We start from the raw sequence: 16637 nt of genomic DNA, 5'->3' as shown, positions 1-16637 counted from the left end.
GTGACGTGATGCAATAGTCCACGTTGCTCCTACACGCGATACGAATCCACGTTCTCCCGCACCTCCGATTAGCGCGGTTGGCGACGTACGGCGCGAAAGAAGTTCAACACACGGTACGTACATACATACTCGAGCCGATCCCCTCAGTGGAAAGGCCTCTCGGGATTCTCTCCTTTGGTTGCCACTCCATCGCCAGTCTCGACCACCGGCTACCATCCCTTCTGAGTGACGTGCCCTGACCAATCCCAGTTTCTTTTTTAACAGCTTGCAATTATGCGGGAGAGACAGAAAGGGGAATCCATCGATCAGAGTTAGAGACATCATATTTGAACGTTGTCTTCAAATGAATGCAAACATGTTTTAGTTCATCGGCCAAATTAATTTCCAGAGCAATATTGTCCAACAGAATGTCTTAAAGCAAGCAAACTCTGCACCGGTTTCGACCTTCTGCTTCTCAACAGCAGTGTCAAACTTGTTAAACAAATGCGTCTAGGTTACCAGATGCTATTGGCAACAGCTCTCGATTTATATTAATGGGTCCCTGTCCAACGAAACATACAATATTATAAACAAACTCTTTACGGTCCATGACAGCAAATAATGAATTCACAGTGTCCGTGTACGAGTTATCGGGTTATTTAATAACATTCTGACGCCAGACAAAGACAAAGGCCCCATTCTGTGTCTTGTCATCTCACACACCTGCATTCACAGAAACAATTTAATTACCAAAAAAAATATCTGAACATTTTGTGTTCACTTCACAGTGACCCTAACCCGAGCAGCATGTGCTTGCTTAATTGGGTACAGATGCCGAGGGCTTGCTCTTGCCTCCCTCATATCTGGCACCGACGGCTTTCACAGGCAACGCTGATGTGTGGTGTAATGAACCCGAAGGAGGTGACGGATCTCGTCTCGCAATTAAATTGCGATTTATTTCATAAGATCCGGCACACTCCGGGTTTACATCAACACTAGCAGCCCGCGCGTCCGTTGGACGTGACCGTCCATCCGTCCTTCCCTCTCTCGGCCCCTCCATAACCTTCCTCCTGCCAGCCAGCAAAACTTTTTTTCTAATACAAAGAAGTTCAACATACGTACATTCATACCACCAGCAACACCACCTCGTGACACTTGTGCACAGTCTGACCGCGCTAGGCAGGGGCCGCTCACGCTCCCCATCGCGCGGCAGTTGCGCGCACGACCTTGAAGACGAAGCAGCAGCAGGGGAAGGGAGGAGGAAGACGAAAAAAAAATCTCTCGCTGGATGTTTACACAGCCCGCGCACGTGCGCCGCACTTTTCATTTCTGACGGAGCGTGAGTCCGATTCCGCTTCCTTTCGGCCCGAGCGAGCGAGCGAGGGCCCACACGGGGCCACGGGGCCCACCCGACTCTATCTAACGCTGCTGCTGCTGCTGCGGTAGCGGCGGTGGCTGCTACCGTGAACGCTTCCTACCATGGGAGACTACTACGGGGGGGGGGGGGGGGCTGCCCCGAGCTTCCTCATGCTGGAGGCCCGGGATAGAATACCATCCACAGTGGAGCCCCGTTATTTCACCATCTACAGACCCATTGTGGGAGGGGGGGGGGGCTCTTTGGTTATTTTGTTGGAGGTGTTCTGGCAAATTGCCCCCTCCCCTCTTTGCCACCCACTCCCCCACGGTCTCACTCTGCAAGGCCCTTGGGATGAGCCCCCCCCCCCACACAATTCTCACACGTGTCTCACTTACACAGTCGCTGCGTACCCCTCAACACGACTCTCCCCTGCGTATGAAATGGTTTGTACATGGATAGAGACAATTCCCGTGAATACCGAATGTTGTAGGTTTGGGCTCCGCACGAATAGATTCAAGAATATATTCGTGCGGAGCTTTGAGCGCTATTCCTTTCTTTAAAGTGGGTATTTTATATGGTTTGTCTGGTTTCGGTCTACATGCCAAAAAGGCATGAATAGAATTAGTCAAACATGTGTATGTAAGTATGTTGACCTTTCGCACCGTGCGTAGCCAACCGTGATAACCGGAGGCAACAGTACCCTCGTGAAAAATGATTGAGGATTTCCACGTGTAAATCTTAATGTTATTTTCACTATGCACGCAAATATTAATTGATTCAGATCGCAATTAGCGTGGTTTCATCGATGGTCTCGGGTCTAGTATATTGTAGACAAAGCAGCAAAACGCATGTCAATTATGCCCGTGTCAAATGCGAAGGGTTGATTTGACACAGTTTCATAATATCGGACAGTGAGCGGAAAAGTAAAATGAAACCCTTAAACATTCCAACACTATGCTATTCGCATAAATGTACTTAAATTGATGGGAATGCCAACGTCACCGTGACGCAGTGAAGTGCCCATTGGGCTGGGCGCTTAAAAAGCAAATAGCTCTGACAGCGTTGCATACCCAGTATGAACGTAGTGATAACGGTCATGGTGGTAATGATGGGGAGCGGTGGTGCAGCGGTTAGGGCGCTGCCCAACGATAATTGTGATGTCGAATACTGGACGATGACAACGATGATGGCAACAATGAACGACGCTGACAATCATAGCAACAGCGATTGATGATGATGACGAGACAGTGACGTTTAGATCATCAACAATTCAACGGAAATTTGGCCACCTGTGTTTATGGAGATCACAATCATGATGACAACGATGACGTCACTCTCATTAGGACATTGAGTCACTCTCGCGCACACTGTCTGAAGGTTGGCAACACATGTTTTCCCGCGTGTGTTGGGGCAGCGTGTGCATGCGGGGAGCGGTTGGGTCGTGGTTAATGCACTGCGATACGAACCCAGCAATCCCGAGTTCGATTCCCACTGACGGCCAACTGTGACGAATTTATGAACGGGGCCTGAGCCTCGTCCCTAGGTCGTCAGCTCAGCCTTAGAACGAGCTCGCGGTCCGGTGTGCAAACACCACCGCTGGAGATACAAAGGCGGCCGAGCGTGGTGGCGCTGGCCACCCACCCATCCCCATAGGTGCTCGCTAACAGCACTTATTCGAATATAAAGTATTAAAGCTTTCGTGACTGCATAAAATTACTCATTGTTTTTTTCGGTAAAGTCACGTATGTAGAAATACAATAAAATTATATTAAAACACCTGATGAAGATCGCTTGCGTTGTGATCGAAACGTCGTGATTTTTTTAAAATATAATTTTATTGTATTTCTACATACGTGACTTTACCGAAAAAAAATGAGTAGCACTTGTTCGAACTTTCTGTTAAATGCTATAGCGGTTGTCAACTGCCTTGCACTGTGTGTGTAGCGAGGGGTGAGCTTCCAGGGAGAGTCGGAGCTATCTTAAGCGAGTTCAGATCCGTTTTGCTCTCCTAGATGTAGATTTATGCTGCTGGCTGACCTATCGCCTCTAGCAGGATAAATACACGACTAATGGCCTTATTTTTTGCCACATCCCATCCCCCTCCCCCCTCAAAAGACCGTCGTAAATCAGGTGAGCAGGTTTTAGTTTTATTTTCCCACTGCCCCATTCAGGGGATGCATCTGCCCAGAGGTACACACACGCGCGCCATTTTCCACAACAGGCATACGCCACAGCTGAAAGAGCCATTACAACTCCGCAGCGCATGTTCGTCTGCGATATTTTGCTCGCGCCCCTGCTGGCGGAAGGGTATCCGCTAAAGGGAAGCCCGTCTGAAGAGTGTTGTTGGCCTACTCTTCCACGCCGGCCCAGACTAAACTAAACTAAAACTTTGTTTTTATTTGACCAGGTAAGGAAGGCCCACTGAGCTATATAGCTCGTTTTTTTTTTAGAAGGGACCTGGCTACAAATGATAGCTCGTTGATTATAACGGTGGAGAGAAAAACCTGGAGGATCCGGAGAAAAATCCACGCGACCACGGGGAGAGAGAGAGACGCAAACTCCAAATATACAGCAGGCGTCAGGGTCGAGATCGGACCCACGACCTCCTGTGTACCAGGCGAGGTAGTTAACTTCTCCTAGCCACCGTGATGATGATGATGAGAGAGAGACACGCAAACTCCAAATATACAGCAGGCGTCAGGGTCGAGATTGAACGTACAACCCTCATGTATAGAATGCAAGGTCGTTAACATCTCGCCCCCACGGCACCTCCTTCACAAGACGAGGCGTCTTGTGAAGGAGGTGGATATGCCCACACTTTTCCCCGCACCACACAACGACCTACCCCTAGCAAGTCCAGCGTGCTGACCGTTACACCACAAGCATCATCTCTACGACATAGTTCATACGCACACCACATATGCATTGTGGATACGTATTATGTGACCAAATCGACCTGAAAGCACCCGGTCTCGTCATATCAGTTCATATATCACTCGCCTCCAATAATGATTGCAACTTGCAACAGTCTGGGCTCGCTCTCGCAGAAAGAGAAGAACGACTCCGCGAGGAACAACGGACAAGCGGTAAGTCAGCCACGCGGTGAGCCGGCGCCAAATTCCTTCCCAAGCTCTGCGGTCCTCAATATGTATGTGTATATGTTGAACTTCTTTCGCACCATACGTAGCCAACCGTACTAATGGGAGGTACGGGGCAAGGTATTGTCGGCCAATTGACGACTGTTTACATGCGGCAGCAAATAGGAGCACCCGGAGAAAACCCTCGCATGCGAGGGGGCAACACTCGATCCCATATAGATGGAACAGGTGGAGTCCTCATCTTGCTGTACCACTTCCTCCTTGGGAACCACGGTATGGCACCTCGATGCCCACAAAGTAAAAACTCTACTCTATATGCACCGTAGCGCCAGCGCTAACCACTGCGCCACCAATCTCACCGCAAACACACGTGCACACAGCCTACAGCAATCCGTCGCTGCGTTGTGTCAGAAGCAGGTGATGATCAGCAGGGCTTAAAGCGCAGGGTTCCTTCCACAGTATTCTGAGAAATAGGCCCCTGCAGATGCGTGTGTGTATGTTGAATTTTTTTCGCACCGTACGTAGCCAATCGTGCTGATCGGAGGTGCGTGGGAAGGACAGCACATGTGAGTGTGAGAGATTTTTAAAACGAACCTTCAATTCCCTCGTGCTTAGGCGAACCACAGTTAATCAAAGGCCGTCTAATTTTCAGACTTGTTATGACTTACTTTTATAAACAGTGACACTTAACCTTTCAGGAGGGAAGATATACGTTTATTTTAATTTTGCAGCACTAGCTTTTAAGCAAGAAGATGTAAACCAGTTTCAAAGAACGAATTCCGAGCTTACTTAAATATGTATTAGAGAGATTTAAAAAAATCACTAACAAAACCACCCACTCGTGCGATATGCCTCGTATTTCCTATCTCACAGTCGTTATAATGAATCACATATCCATTTGCCCGCTTATGTCCAGAACACCCTGAATGTGCCCGATATCGTCAGATGTTAGAAGCTCGGTTGGCTTGAGCCAGCGACTGCTTGGGAATTCTGGATGCTGTGAGGCTCGGGCTGGGAGATTGACAGCAGATGGCAGTTCAGCAGTGGATTCTTGAATCCGGTTGTACGGAGACTAGAGTGTTACCGCCCCACCCACCCCATAATGCGACTCATATTTGTTTCCTCCGGTTTCCTCCCAAGTGAAGCCAAACACTCGTGAAAGGAAAATGGTCGAGTATTTTAGTGTAACTGGACCCATCCTGAAAAGGAGTCGTATGACTCATAGGATGAAGATAATATATAACTGGAATCGCAAAGTTCATTCAAAGCGGAGAGCGCTAACCACAGTGCCACCACTGCTTGCACACCCTTTGGCATCGATCTAACAAGTGACCAAAATGACCAACTTAGCTTTACTGGGCAATGGCCCGTCCCCCACATGTGCCACCACGTGTTTATCTAGGTGGCTCTTAACAGCAGAAGCACCGGGAGTGATCTTTACGAGGGCCCTGGCGGAGGATGACAGATGTCAATTAAAGTTCCCTCGTGCTAAAGCAGCGTTTATGGAGCGGCATTAAATTAAACCGTTGTATTTTTACAGAAAACAAGATCTGGAGGATCCACCTTGACCACAATGTTTATAGGCCTACAATATTGCCCTTGCAAAGACACACACCTGGTCCCAGTGGCTTTGATTTGGAATTTGTGTCTGGGGAAAGACACTGTCTGTAATCCGTCACGCTTGGTTCAAGAACTGTTACACTTTTAAATAAGCTTCCGTATTCTCTTATGAGAGCAGGATTTCCCACACCCCTGTTATCGCGAGGCACCACGCGACATCTTTCCGCCTTTACCAATTTACTCTCCATTGAAATGCGAATTAATTCGTGCCACACTGCACGCGCCCAATGATTGTTAACATACTTTCCACGTGACGCGCTAAGCAATTAACGCTGTCTGCTTTGATCGATCCGATTCAATAGTGTGGTGTGTGCGCTTGCACGTGACGCAGACGGCGTGAATTCATAGCGCGTCACGTGGAAAGTGTTTATCAATAATCGGGTGCGTGCAGCGTGGAAAACGTGCTGGAAAGACCTAGCGTGCTGGGTCGGACTGGAGTTTGGGAAACCCTCTATTACTTTATTAAGTTCTGTCATTGTAAATTGTTCTGTTCCATCATTTGTAATGCGTATGCACACACCAACACAACTAATACGTAATGGATTGTCATGGCACAGTAACTGATGTAACATTAAATGTACCTTCTAGAAGAGTCAGAAAGATAGAATATGGCATAAATCTTTCAATATACGCTATAGTTTTATGCTAGAAAAATCCAAGCACCAAAATAATTCGAAACATCACTGCCCACTGACCCATTAGCTTTACTCACAAAGCAGTCTCAGCCTAAAGTTCTACATCTCGTTTACATCTCGTGCTGAGCACTAAATAATATTAGATCCCATTACCAGTGAACCAAGTAATAAGCTGGGCTGGAGTCTGACGCTAAAGCCGATAGTAAGCCACCGAGGCCGGGTGCAAGAGTGGCCACTGCTAGCTACGCAGGATATACGAAAGCAACGAAAGTAAACGGTACACTGCTGATGCAAGCCTCCGCACACGCACCACACAAGGGGATGACATAATGCGACGGGCAAGACATTCCATCTCAATTACGGAGTATTAACAATTACGACGACACCAGACCCTTAAGAATCCATTACGTCACGGGCGCGCACATTCCTGGCCAATGGTGTGGGGCGACGAGGCCAAGGCAAACACGCGTTTCCACACGCCGGTGAGGAGCACGTGTCAAGACGTCCATCACAGTTGCACCTTGCGCCGTAAAACCCTCGCTTTATTTGAACGTGTTAGCTCATAGCTCTCACTCTCGCTTGATCGATCTCGCTGGGACTTGGCTCAGCCTCTGAAATATTTTAGGAGGATATTCGTTTCAGTTTATTTTTTTTTGGTGGGAAGGAGGGGGGGGAGGGCAAAACTTTAAAATAAAATCGTTTGCTACCCGACTGCATAAAAAAACAAATATTCGTGCTGTCACCGTTGTAGAAACTCATCCAGATCCGGAAGAATGCTGCATGGCGACCAGCGTGGAACAAAGTGGACGTCCAGAATAAACCCCCCATTCGAGACCCAAACATCAGAACATGAGCAGGCTGATACGCACATCTCCTTCATGATTTTAAAATTAATGGCAGACCGCAGTGGTGCGATTGTGGCCATACCACCAAACACTATGGCCCATATCGTAAAGTCACTAAAGTCTGCGCTCTTTCAACCGGGGGAATAGCAAACACTACACCAACTCTCTCTCCTGAAGCCCCTTCGTCCTGGCTAGCAGGCCTTTACATTTGGCATTTAGCTCCTGAACCATATTACTGCCATCATAATACGTAATAAAAACCAACTTGCGTGACGCCAAATCAGTTTTAAAAACCTTACAACGGATAAGCGTATTCCTTTGTATTTTCCACCCGAAACTTAACGTCCGGATATTGCTGTATCAGATTGAGAATTATATATTTTTAAATAACAGAATGTGTTCATGGTTTTATTGTGTAATTTATTTAAGCACATTCATGAAATCGCTGTGAGTTGAATACGCTTCCTCAAATTCAATATCAAAGAATATATCAACGACCTTTTGTTGAGCACTGTAGAATGCACAGCAGAGTATTGTAGAATTTAAAGTAATGTACAAAAAAAAACATGCATTGCGGTGGTGAATTATTCTTCATCTAGCGGTGGTAAGAGTCTCGGGTAGTTAAATACATAATTCAATCTCGATTTTGTATTTTCACAACAAAGTTCAGCCCATTGGCCCATTAGCCTTCTAGACCCATATTTTACATAACATACAAATGCAATACATTGTATATGCTAAACTATTTTTGCATATACAATGCACACATTTCGCACGCATGCATTGTACTTTATAGTACAGTAAATTCATAGACCATTGCATGTATTATGCAAGGATACACGGCCTCGCTGTATTTGGCCACATTGCTGTTGTGTCTCTTGCAATTTGTACACACAGGCTAAATGCAAACACTCATCACAAGCCAGCCAATAATGGAGCCTTTCACACTCCCTCATTAATTACAATTTAATTCGTCCCTTCTGTCTATTGACTAAAAGATGAAGACCCTCCCCACGCCATGTCGGTCGAAATGGGTTGTTTGACCATACTTCACCACGCTGGTCGGTGTGGATTGGTGAAGAGTAGGAGATGTTGTGGAGGTAGGGGAGTTAGTGATCGGTATAGGTAGGGAATCAAACTCAAGTCGCCTCGTTCGGAGACCACCCATCTATTTTCTGTAGTATATGTATAATATATAAAAACACAATGTAATAAAAAAATACAACTTTAAAAGAGACCTCTTATAAATCTTTACACCATTCAGTGCGCTGAATAAATTGACTATGGCTGGTGCCGTGTCGGGTTGCGCTGTGGCTTGACGATTGTGTTTAAAACGACTCGGAAAGTAAGAAAAAACCGCCCCAGGTATTTCACCCGAGTGTTAAATGCTTTGGACACTCGTCCGCTGAGCCTCGCTCACGCACAGCCACGTGCACGCGTGCACCAGCCCGCAAGCCCGCCCGTGTTGTTCTATCGAGTGGAGCGGTGGTGCAGTGGTTAGCGCACTGGCATCTGGGTTCGATTCCCGGCAATGGTTAATATCACAATCGGGACCCCCCCCCCACCCCCAACCACATCCAAGTCGACGCAGCCTAAATTGAGTAGTTGGAGCGGTGCGTAATCATAATATACCAATTACTAATCATTGGTTATTTTTTTCACGAAAGCCAAGCAAAGTCATCGGACTCTTTTTCAGGAGGTTCCTACATTTTTATTTTAAAATGCTTTCAGGCAGTTAATGATGAGTGTTTATTATGGAAACAGTTGGAGGTGAGTCGACTTGCTGGACTGCCTTCTCCTGGCGAGCCGCGGTGTGTCACCTCGACGACTATGAGGAAGGAATTGCACAACATTTGTCTGCTCCACCAACCCCTCGGTGCATCAACGGTGCTGGATCACGGGAGTGCATAGCCACCACCGCCCGACTTACCATCTACACTTCGGGAGCGAAGATGCATGGTCGTGCATAAGCTCCAACCTTTTGTACCACTCTGAACTTAACAGGTGCTCGCTGACGGGCTATGAACGGGATGTATGATCTTTTTTTCTGTGGCTATCACATGAAGCAAAGGATTGGTGGATCACGTATAGATATGTGGCCTGCGAGGTGATGGCAAGGAGATGGCATCAATGTCGTCTGAGTCTGTGAACCCATCTGCGCGGCAGTTGAATCAACGGGAAAGTACCGCGATTCTCCACTCCGCCTCTGTTCTGAGTACAGCCGCATGAATACCACCGTCAGTTGATCGACAGGTCGCGTGCCGTGGGATCAAATGTGGATACTCCCACCTCTCTCTCTCTTCCTAGACTATTTTTGTTTTTGTTTACGCAATTGCTGAGCGCAGAGCCAAAGGCACATGACGTCAAACGGCCGGAAACACACTGCACTATCGAGGTTGCAATTGGTAAAAGATAATACTCTTGACGAAATACCCTCAAGGGGGGCTCTCGAGATGTCCCCCGAGTGGAGGGGGCCCTTCCGATAGCAGTGGCGAGAGGCAAACAAAACTTGCAGGAGCTGCGCCTTTATCTCCTGACGAAAGAAATCCGTCGTGAGTCTCCGCGAGGCTTTCTCGTGTTAAAACAAAAAAAAACACACACACACAAACGTCGCAGCTGCACACCAGATATTTCACTTTGTCGGTACTACTCTAGCGCTCCTAATTTCTTTGGGTGGCCAATGACAATGACTCGTTTGACAACCAGTGGAAATTAGTGAGATTTTGCAAGCATTTCACTATTACTGGCCACATTAAAAAATAGGTGCGATGTACTAAATATGTCCTTGCTAGCTACCACCTGATGGTCACTTACCCCGCACCTCCGATTAGCACGGTTGGCTGTGTACGGTGCTAAAGAAGTTCTACGTACGTACTGCATCGTGCGCTTTCACATGCGCTTCTACGGCCGTCTGGAACGCTCCTTCCTTCCGATATTATGAATCCACTGGAGCTACGCACTTTTAAATCTCTCCTGAAAACCAATTTATTCGTAACATTTTTAGGTGTTTAGTTCGTCGTCCTTCCCCCCGGCACCTCCGATTAGCACGGTTGGGCTATGTACACGAAAGAAGTTCAACATATACACATACACGCAGCCCTGGTGGTACCGCGTTCTGCTCTGGTCCGCGCACTCTGCACGCCCATTCCATAGGCGTGAGCTCCATTTAAGAGCTCCTCGTAGTGCGCGTGGAGTAATGACCACCACGTGGCCTCCACGCTGCCATCATCACAGTTTTATTAAAGGTCGGGGGTGGGGTCAGCGCAGGTCACGACCAAGGGCCGCGGCGGCGGTGAGCCCAGGTAAGAGGCGAGGTTCCCTGCTGGCGGATTTATGCCAAGACTCGGCTCGCTCATCCCTCGGCGGCACAGAGGTGGGGCAGTCTCTCACCCTGAATAACCCGCTCGCATGACGGCTCTCGCATGGCAACAGAGATCGCAGCCAAAAGAGCGCGCAGCCGCCACAGCCAAATTTACACAGCCACAGTTGGCAAAGCTACGGTTATCAGCAGTATCAGCAGCAGTAGCTGCTGCTATGATACGTCACCACCAAAATAAACACCATAATTGTGACCTCCATCGTCATCAAAGACAAAGACCCCCCCCCCCCAGTGGCGATGTTTGCACACCGCACCAGGTACTCATTTGAGGCTGAGTCGACCTAGAGGAGGCCCATGACCAGTTGAGTTAAACACCACTGGTGTTGGCCGTAAGCGGGACGCGAACTCGGCTCACGCCGTGTTCGTAGCGCAGCGCGCTAACCATTGCACCACCGCTCCTCACAGGCGTTAGCACACACGTACACACGTGCACAAAATCCCGATCTTAATTTTACATCAGTGATCGCTACGTCACCACGGGTGATATTGAGGCGCGTGCATGGTGGAGTTATGTCATTTTGTTGGAATTGAGAAGACTGGTAAACAAGCACTCTGTGAAGGGCCATTGCGCGAAACGTCGCCAATTATATTGTTTCCTTTAAGGCTACGGCGTTGTTGACGAAGGCGTAAGGGTTTTTTTTTATGGCGTTGTTAATAGTGCTTGTGCACCAGTGTCAACGCAGCATCACCAAATGCACCGTTTAAAAAAAAAACGTGGAAAGAGTGGTAAACGTTGGAAGTCGCTAGTACTGGAGTGTGGTAAACCGGGCCTTATATGCTGCACTGATAGGCTCCCAATTTTAGGATGAATCTTACGAAGTCGAAAAATCACGTCTCCGTACAACATTTTGGGAAGATCCGAAAAAAAAACCCCCGTTTCCTATCAGTCCTATCAGTCTTATTATGTCGTCAATTGCGCCATGGTCCCGTCTCCTCCTCAATCGTGACTCCGTGTTGGATGTATGCACGTTGAACTTCTTTCACAACGTAGTAGCCTACGGAGCTCATCGGAGGTGCGGGTGAAGGACCACAAACTAAACACACACAAGCATATTCTTAGCTATTTCGGTAAAGTCACGTTGAAGGGAAACAATAAAATAATAAAATATATATGAAACAATAAAAATTCTCACGACGTTTCGACCATAACACAAACAAAAAACCAACGGCAATGCCGTTGTTTGTGTTATGGTCGAAACGTCGTGATAATTTTTATTGTTTTATATATATTTTATTATTTTATTGTTTCCCTTCAACGTGACTTTACCGAAAGAGCTAAGAATATGAATTACTGCAGTCACGAAAGCTTTAAATCACACACAAGCAGTTCTAAAGAATTCGTTTTTTTTTAATCTATAAAATGAGTTTTCAACGTGGATGCATTTACCGCATCGCCCGCGTTATAACAGACGAACATGTTTTCCCTCCATTTGCATCCTCGAGCAGTGGATCGATAACGGCTGACGGCGATGAGGACAACGATGGGCGTGACTCACGTACACAAGTCAAATAAAAACGCGCTGACATTGCTGTTCTGTGGTTTGAAGGGAGTGAGCCAGGCACGTGTTGCGTCCGAACGAGCTGCTTGCGGCTGAGAGCGGGTGTCTGGTTAATGTACCGCGTGGATTTTATTGCTCAAGAGCCTTTCTTTTTTGTCTGCCTCGGGACCTCCTTCCTAGCGCCTGCCAGCCCCATGGACCTTCGCGTAATTAATAAAGGAACTAACGGGTCACTCTCTAGCTTAACCACTCACCCCGACCGAAGTTGCCACTTCAATAGCTTTCAAGCAGAACCCGCTGGGCAAAGTGGTGTTGTTTTCCATGAGACCATCGAACAGATATTTCGCTTGCCGGCACCACCCGAGGTGGCATAGCTTAAGCGGTTATAATGTCGCTATGCGGCCAATACCGGTCAACTAAATAAATGATAAGCCATTTGAAATGAGTACATGGTTATCACATAAATCGCTGTAATTAGCCATTTAAATAAATCGATGCGACAGTAGCAACTACAGTGTTGGTGCTTTAGGTGCCACTCAAATCTGCTCTGATCCATGGGCTAACTGGAGATGCTGAACAGCGAACACTGCAGATGCCCCCTCCCCCGCTATTTCCCCCAAGCCCACATTCCCCCCCTTACCCCACCCCTCCCTCTAACCTCGGACCCCGAACCTCATTCTTCACGGTGGAACCAGAAGCTTTCGAGAGGACATCAAAGGCATTCGCATCGTGTCGACACCGCGACCCCCTTTCTCCGCGCGGGTCACGTCCGTGGCCTTTTCACAAATCAAGGAATCGGTTCGCCACCAGACATTGGGGTTAAGGGTTGCCACCTGCCCGAGTTCACGTGCCGTGGTCTGGAGTCGAACTTAGTGTGCGCCCACCATCACCCCACCCGCCGCGCTTCAATAAATCCTGCCGTAAGACATCTGTTTAAAAGGCTCACGGGCCGTTGGACTCTAACAGTTATTTTACATAGACGTAGCAAGACTGTGGTTTATTCCGTAATCTCGCCAGCTCTGTTCTTGAACACCGACTTAATTCGTGCCGCATGTCTGGACATGCATGGTCTTGTGCAGGACAGACTCAAGACGTCTCTCCAGTAGCGGTCCTCCGCTGGGATGTTTGACCAATTGCCTCTTTTTTTATAAATAAGGAGCGGTTCGGCTTCTCGTGGGAGAGACAACCGGAGTAGCAGGAGAAAAACTCACCTCGCATCCGAGAGGGACAAGACTAAAATACCCTCTCGTATAAGACCAGCAATATTAGTGGACGTTCACACGCCAATTAACACACATTTATTAGATTGTCTGATTGTCTAGTACGAATGCGTTGTTCGTCTCACTCAAATGTAAAGAAAATGTCTGTTAAGTATTTTTTTACACTCGATTCGCCACCAGACGTGTACTCAGATTGTAAATGTTGTGGATGGGCTCTCCAACACACCGGTGTGCTGTACTAGTGACGAATTTACATGTTCTGTTTACGTGACAACTCTTACTAATTGGCTGTGTCGAGTGGTGGCGGGTTTAACGACACATTTATACATTTACGCGGTCTAACCCCAAAAAAAACCTGTATTTTGCACAAAATAACATACCGACTCCAACAAAAACGTATTACGCTACGGGCATACACATCACTCTAAAATGCGCTCGATCTCATCGTATTTCCGAAGCCAAGCAGATTTGAGCCTGGTTAATGCATGGGATGAGTGACAACAATGGCCTGCCAGATGTTGTATGCGCAGGGGCTACTCGACGTGGCCGGGAGATGTCAGCGATGAGTGTCACCTCCACGTGTGTGCAGTGGCGTTTCTCCGGTCTCCTCTTCAATAGAATTGACCAAACATCCCAAAGTAGCGGGACCCTCCTAAAAAAAAGATAGGGTGTCTCGGAAAGGCCTTCCTGGCTAAATTAATGACTTCACGATTACAATGTCGGTTCATCTCTGTCCCGCGTGTGCTTGGAAAACCAATACGAATCACGTGCACGCGTTTGACACGTGCTCATTGGGAGAGCTGTCATTGGAGAGCTGAATGGAGTTCAAAATAACGCGCGGACAAACATCCTTGTCATTTTATTTCAACCTATCTACGCGACTTCACCGAAAGACCCAAAGAATATGAATTCCTGCAGTCACGAAAGCTTTAAGTCAAGATCAAACATCCTTGTGAAAGACCCAACGCAGAAGATCTTTTGGGTTTGATCTTCCACGAAACTCATGGTCCACCCTATATCGCATCCGCACAAACCATGGCAGATGCGGAAACCTGATACACAAATGGAAAATACAATTAAAAACTCTCCAGCGTGCGACTGCGGTCATCCAGAAGAGGACGTACAACGTAAAACGACGCAATGCCCCGATCCACAAATACGACGGGAGACATCACAGCGATGATAACACTCCGCTGCTGCTGACGCGGTTGTACGGGCTTGACCACCAGAATGTGAAATTGTAGTCGTTGCTCTGCCACCTACATCAGCAGCCCTGCGAAAGGAGAAAATCTGGAGAGCCTACGGCTGTCGTCATATCGGTGGCGGTGGTGAAATGGTGGCACGGTGAACTTTGCGATTTGAGTTTGATTCCCGACCGTAGCTCACATCAGTAGAAAGCGATATCTTGAACCCGTTCTGGTCTCCCTCCCTCTTACTGTTTGTTGTTCGAACGTTCTGACCCGCCCCTGCTGGACATCTGTGAAAAAGAGCTTCATGGCTCATCGGATTTCTCGAGGATAACTAAATATTCTGATATTTCACCAACCCGCGCTGACCAGCGTGGTGAAGCAATGTTCAGTCAACCTCCGTGACTGACACAACGTGCACCGAGAACCCCTTCATACAGCAGTGGATTGACAAGGGGCTGTCAACGAATCGTCAGTCGGGTGGGAGTCGACGTTGCCTCGTGCGTCTATCCCCAATGAAGTAATTAGCGGGTAATTTTATTTGGCGCGAGGGTTCCTGGTGACATGAGCTGGGGATGAGGTGGCGGAGTGACGTGCGGATGAGAGGGGAATGGGGAAGGATGGGGTGTGAGATGGGGGGAGGGAGTTGCTATGGAGGGGGGAGTGGGGGGGTCGGTGAAATTCGGAGAGAGCGAGAAAAGAGAGCTGTGGTTAAAGAGCCCCCCACCTCATAACCCCGATCAGCTGCCCACGGGAGATCGAATTTCGCCCGCCCGCCAGCCCGCTCCGCTCCGCTCTATCGTTTCACCGTCAGCGCCTCCGTGTCAAGCGCGTCGGATTTTCCACGCGAGTTGCATTTACAGAAACGACAAATCATCCTGACGGATGCATTCATCATCTACCGCAGTCAATCGTGACCGTCTATATATGTGTCCAGTATTGTGCATACACTGCTGGGGCAAGTGCTGTTAGCGAGCACCTGCGAAAGCCCAAAGTGCACACGGCCGCCTTTGTCTCCCCATTGCTGATATTTACACAATGCATCAGGTATCCATTTAAGGCTGGGTCGACCTAGAGGAGTGTGGTGCAGTCAGCACCACACTCTCACAAACACAAACTCATCACACGCTCGTGCACACTTATACACTCACCTTGATACACACACACAGAGCGCTAGCCATTACACCACCGCCGCTCCCCCCCCGCCCCCCACACACACAAAGATCGCCCGTATAGCCTTAACAGACTGTTGGGGCAAGTGCTGTTAGTGAGCACCTATGAAGGCCGGCACGGTACACGAGGGGGTGAATGGCCAGCACTACGCACGGCCGCCTTTGTCGCCCTCGTGGCGATGTTTGCACAACGCAGCAGGTACTCATTTGAGGCTGAGTCGACCTAGGGGAGGCCGAGGACCGGTACAGCTACTCGTGACTGGTGTTGAGCGAGAATGGAACTGGTAGCGCAGCGCACTAACCACTACACCACTGCTCCCACAAACACAGTCTCACACACACAACAACAACAATCACCATTCGACATTAAGTGGCGGTGACGTCACCACGACGCTTGTGCCAAGCTATGTGCACGTTGAGGCCACGTGAAGTGTCGAACAACGCCCGCTGGCAGGAGGTCACGGGGCAGACCCAGGTGCCACAGGTCGACTGACTGAGATGACTGAGATGACTGGCCGATGCACCACCTGTGCCCCCTACTGTGCCAACTTGCTGTGCTTTAGCCACCCGGCGCTCCGCTCGTTGCTGTGAGCGTCGCTCCTCTTCCCTCCGTTGTTGTTGGAGGGCGACTGCCTCCAACTGCCGA

This window comes from Petromyzon marinus, chromosome 2 (assembly GCF_048934315.1).
Source record: "Petromyzon marinus isolate PM22_M1 ecotype Great Lakes invasive population chromosome 2, UKy_Petmar_22M1.pri1.0, whole genome shotgun sequence".
In the NCBI taxonomy this organism is placed as follows: Eukaryota; Metazoa; Chordata; class Hyperoartia; order Petromyzontiformes; family Petromyzontidae; genus Petromyzon; species Petromyzon marinus.
Note: the sequence above shows the minus strand (reverse complement) of the source record.